A 5,837-nucleotide genomic window follows, 5' to 3' on the forward strand; every position below is an offset into this window, starting at 1 on the left:
CTGTGTTTTGATCTTTTAGAAGATAACAAAAAAGCTTCAGTGCAATCCGCCAAATGTCATGTCTTTGTGATCATGTTCTGTTTAGTTACAGTATGATCTGTTTTGCTTTTGACTCCATTAGTTCCTGTTTTTGCGCACCCTGGATTGTTTTAGTTTCCATGACAACAATTAGTTTTCACCTATCATGTCACGCATCTGGTTCATTTGGACTCATGCACCTGTTAATCACCACAGCATCATTTAAGCCTGTAGTTGCCAGGCAGTCAGCCTGGCGACATCACCTCCGACACACCCATGTTATCCATGCCGATGATCCATGCTCTTTCTCAGTCACGGTAAGTGTTTTCGTTTTTGTTGTCCACAGTTTTGCCTTAGTGCAAGTTTAAGTTTTCATAGCCACGTTTTTGTACCTCCTCCGTGAGCGCCTTTCGTTTGTTCCTTTTTTTTGAGTTAGGATCAAAATATGTCATTACCTTCACGTCGTGTCCGGTCCAGTTGCGGGAAAACAAACCACACCAAAGTCCTCTCGCCTTGACAGCCGACCAATGAGCGAACTCAAACTCAAGGCTTTGCACTCAACACTGAGATCAGATCCTAAGGATTACACGCTTACTTGAAAGTCTGTGGAGAATATTGAAAGTCTGGAATCACTGATTGTACTTTTGTAATACCGCTCTATGGTTTCATCTTCAAAGTGTATAAGTATGAAGTATAAGCCTTTGTTCACAAGAAAATGTCAATCAATCAATCAATGTTTATTTATATAGCCCCAAATCACAAATGTCTCAAAGGACTGCACAAATCATTACGACTACAACATCCTCGGAAGAACCCACAAAAGGGCAAGGAAAACTCACACCCAGTGGGCAGGGAGAATTCACATCCAGTGGGACGCCAGTGACAATGCTGACTATGAGAAACCTTGGAGAGGACCTCAGATGTGGGCAACCCCCCCCCCCCCCAGGGGACCGAAAGCAATGGATGTCGAGCGGGTCCAACATGATACTGTGAAAGTTCAATCCATAGTGGCTCCAAGACAGCAGCGAGAGTCCCGTCCACAGGAAACCATCTCAAGCGGATCAGCAGCGTAGAGATGTCCCCAACCGATACAGGCGAGCGGTCCATCCTGGGTCCCGACAAGCGGTCCATCCTGGGTCTCGACTCTGGACAGCCAGTACTTCATCCATGGTCATCGGACCGGACCCCCTCCACAAGGGAGGGGGGGATATAGGAGAAAGAAAAGAAGCGGCAGATCAACTGGTCTAAAAAGGAGGTCTATTTAAAGGCTAGAGTATACAGATGAGTTTTAAGGTGAGACTTAAATGCTTCTACTGAGGTAGCATCTCGAACTGTTACCGGGAGGGCATTCCAGAATACTGGAGCCCGAACGGAAAACGCTCTATAGCCCGCAGACTTTTTTTGGGCTCTAGGAATCACTAATAAGCCAGAGTCTTTTGAATGCAGATTTCTTGTAGCTTTCATTATTAATCACTTTGTTGCTGTTGGATTGCTAGACTTTGGATTTGAAGTGATAAGGCAGGGCTTGTAACTAAAAACTGAAATCCTTCATTGATTTGTATGCTGCTTTTATCAGGTTTTTAACAGATGCATGCATGACTGTGTTGCCACAAACACTCTTATAAGAAAAGAAAAACAAAGAAAGGAGCAGAAGCTAATACAAAGTAAACATTTATCCGTATCAGAAGCCCAAAGGGCCTGATATGCATCAGGCTCCAGTGATGTGATTGCATGATTATGCAAAATCACAACACATGCCACCTCGGCTTGTTTTGCTCCGAAACATAACTTCCCAACAATCTTATCTGCGGTTCACCTCTCTTAGAAGCCCAAAGATGTATTACTGCCTTGAAACATTACAAAGGCACTCAGTGGAGTGCAGGCCTCCGTCAAGGTGAAAAGATGTGGTCTGCATACCAACGCTAAAGATTCCTGGCAAAGAACAGTACGCTGGACGGGGGACGTTTTCATTCACATTGTTGCATGGACTGTATGGCAGTGAAAGTGGATTCATTAAGAAAAATTGATGTGGGTGCTCTGCCAAGTCTCGGGGGGTTTATGGAAGTAAACACTATCAATGGGAAATATGCAGCTTCTACAGAAATACTCTTTTAGTAATTTACATATAATTGACTTACACAAAACGTTACCGCTTGCTTAATGTGTAGTCGATACGAGAGACTACCAAAAACCTTTTCATAAAAAATGCAAAAAACATACGGTGTCCGACAAAAAAAAAGTAGTACAACCCTCACATTTCCGCTACCATCTTCTCAAAGAACAGTACAATGAAATTCAATCAATCAATCAATGTTTACTTATATAGCCCTAAATCACTAGTGTCTCAAAGGGCTGCACAAACCACTACCACATCCTCGTTCGGCCCACATAAGGGCAAGGAAAACTCACACCCAGTGGGACGTCGGTGACAATGATGACTATGAGAACCTTGGAGAGGAGGAAAGCAATGGATGTCGAGCGGGTCTAACATGATACTGTGAAAGTTCAATCCATATTGGATCCAACACAGTCGCGAAAGTCCAGTCCAAAGCGGATCCAACACAGCAGCGAGAGTCCCGTTCACAGCGGAGCCAGCAGGAAACCATCCCAAGCGGAGGCGGATCAGCAGCGCAGAGATGTCCCCAGCCGATACACAGGCGAGCAGTACATGGCCACCGGATCGTACCGGACCCCCTCCACAAGGGAGAGTGGGACATAGGAGAAAAAGAAAAGAAACAGCAGATCAACTGGTGTAAAAAGGGAGTCTATTTAAAGGCTAGAGTATACAAATGAGTTTTAAGGTGAGACTTAAATGCTTCTACGGAGGTGGCATCTCAAACTTTTACCGGGAGGGCATTCCAGAGTACTGGAGCCCGAAATGAAAACGCTCTATAGCCCGCAGACTTTTTTGGGGCTTTGGGAATCACTAATAAGCCGGAGTCCTTTGAACGCAGATTTCTTGCCGGGACATATGGTACAATACAATCGACAAGATAGGATGGAGCTAGACCGTGTAGTATTTTATACGTAAGTAGTAAAACCTTAAAGTCACATCTTAAGTGCACAGGAAGCCAGTGCAGGTGAGCCAGTACAGGCGTAATGTGATCAAACTTTCTTGTTCTTGTCAAAAGTCTAGCAGCCGCATTTTGTACCAACTGTACTCTTTTAATGCTAGACATGGGGAGACCCGAAAATAATACGTTACAGTAGTCGAGGCGAGACATAACAAACACATGGATAATGATCTCAGCGTCGTTAGTGGACAAAATGGAGCGAATTTTAGCGATATTACGGAGATGAAAGAAGGCTGTTTTAGTAACACTTTTAATGTGTGACTCAAAGGAGAGAGTTGGGTCGAAGATAATACCCAGATTCTTTACCGAGTCACCTTGTTTAATTATTTAGTTGTCAAATGTTAGAGTTGTATTATTAAATAGAGGTCAGTGTCTAGCAGGACCGATAATCAGCATTTCTGTTTTTTTGGCGTTGAGTTGCAAAAAGTTAGCGGACATCCATTGTTTAATTTCATTAAGACACGCCTCCAGCTGACTACAATCCGGCGTGTTGGTCAGCTTTAGGGGCATGTAGAGTTGGGTGTCATCAGCATAACAGTGAAAGCTAACACCGTATTTGCGTATGATGTCACCTAGCGGCGGCATGTAGATGCTGAAGAGTGCAGGGCCAAGGACCGAACCCTGGGGAACTCCACACGTTACCTTAACATAGTCCGAGGTCACATTGTTATGGGAAACGCACTGCATCCTATCAGTAAGATAAGAGTTAAATCAAGACAGGGCTAAGTCTGATATACCAATTTGTGTTTTGATACGTTCTAATAAAATATTATGATCGATGGTATCGAAAGCAGCGCTAAGATTTTCCGGACCATTGACAAGCGCTTTTGTATCGTCCTTGCCATTTCCAGGTCCGAAATGGCGGTCAAAGTATCCCTTGAGGCTTTAGGAATGTAAGAAGTAGCCATACTCCCTTCTTATCTCTTCCAGTCCCAGGCTTAGCAGAACAACAGATAAGTGTATTCGTTCCGGTAGATGTGGGCGGGGGAGATTTTGAAGAAGACAGCGCATCCGTAGGGTTTTTAGATCAACTAGGCAACGTGAATTGAATGTGTTGTTTTTTTAGGTTGGTCTCTCCAAAGCTTTGGAATAAATTGCAAAATACCTATTCTGTTCTGGGTTATCATTTAAAATCATCTTATGTGTCATAAAAAGAACTTGGGATTGACCAGCAATTTAAATTTCCTCGGAGGAACATCTGGTTCAAACGCAACAGGTGTCTGACAAAAAAAAAAATAGTACAACCCTCACATTTCCACAACCATCTTCTCAAAGAACAGTACAATGAAATAAAACTTTTCCAGACTATTGACAAGCGCTTTTGTGTCGTCCTCGCCAGTTCCAGGTCCGAAATGGGGGTCAAAGAAGTAGCCATACTCTCTTCTTATCTCTTCCAGTCCCAGGCTTAGCAGAACAACAGATAAGTGTATTCGTTCCGGTAGATGTGGGCGGGGTAGATATTGAAGAAGACGGCGCATCCGTAGGGTTTTTAGATCAACTAGGCAAAGCGAATTGAATGTGTTGTTTTTTTAGGTTGGTCTCTCCGAAGCTTTGGAATAAATTGTAAAATACCTATTCTGTTCTGGGTTATCATTTAAAATCATCTTATGTGTCATAAAAAGAACTTGGGATTGACCAGCAATTTATATTTCCTCGGAGGAACATCTGGTTCAAACGCAACAGGTGTCTGAAAAAAAAAAAATAGTACAACCCTCACATTTCCACAACCATCTTCTCAAAGAACAGTACAATGAAATAAAACTTTTCCAGACTATTGACAAGCGCTTTTGTGTCGTCCTCGCCAGTTCCAGGTCCGAAATGGGGGTCAAAGAAGTAGCCATACTCTCTTCTTATCTCTTCCAGTCCCAGGCTTAGCAGAACAACAGATAAGTGTATTCGTTCCGGTAGATGTGGGCGGGGTAGATATTGAAGAAGACGGCGCATCCGTAGGGTTTTTAGATCAACTAGGCAAAGCGAATTGAATGTGTTGTTTTTTTAGGTTGGTCTCTCCGAAGCTTTGGAATAAATTGTAAAATACCTATTCTGTTCTGGGTTATCATTTAAAATCATCTTATGTGTCATAAAAAGAACTTGGGATTGACCAGCAATTTATATTTCCTCGGAGGAACATCTGGTTCAAACGCAACAGGTGTCTGAAAAAAAAAAAATAGTACAACCCTCACATTTCCACAACCATCTTCTCAAAGAACAGTACAATGAAATAAAACTTTTCCAGACTATTGACAAGCGCTTTTGTGTCGTCCTCGCCAGTTCCAGATCCGAAATGGCGGTCAAAGTGTCCCAACTTGTCAGATTATATCCTCAATTATCTACTTTTCGGATGATATACATGATTTATGATCTACAAAGAAACTTCCAAGGAGTAGGGAAGTGAGGAAACAGCAGACCACTCCATGATCATCACCGCCGGTCACTCGAAACGAGTGGTAGGGGGGTATCCCTTTATGGAGGATGACTGAGTTTAACGTGGGGAAACTGGTGCACTGACAGTCACCACACGATCCTTGACAGAATCAGGTCAGGGTCCAGTGGCATGGATTCCAAGACGACTGGGGACCCTTTTCTCCTGCAGCCTTGTCCAGCCATCCCAACTGTTGTGGTAGTTCTTAAAACTACCGTCTTCCACCTGCTCCGTAGTTGAGGTCTTCACCGTATCCCTGGCTAGGAAGGCAGTCAGGTACCAGGCCTTTGCCAAGGGCCACCTGGGGTAACAGCAGGGGCATC

This window comes from Nerophis ophidion, linkage group LG05, assembly GCF_033978795.1.
Source record: "Nerophis ophidion isolate RoL-2023_Sa linkage group LG05, RoL_Noph_v1.0, whole genome shotgun sequence".
Classification (NCBI taxonomy): Eukaryota; Metazoa; Chordata; class Actinopteri; order Syngnathiformes; family Syngnathidae; genus Nerophis; species Nerophis ophidion.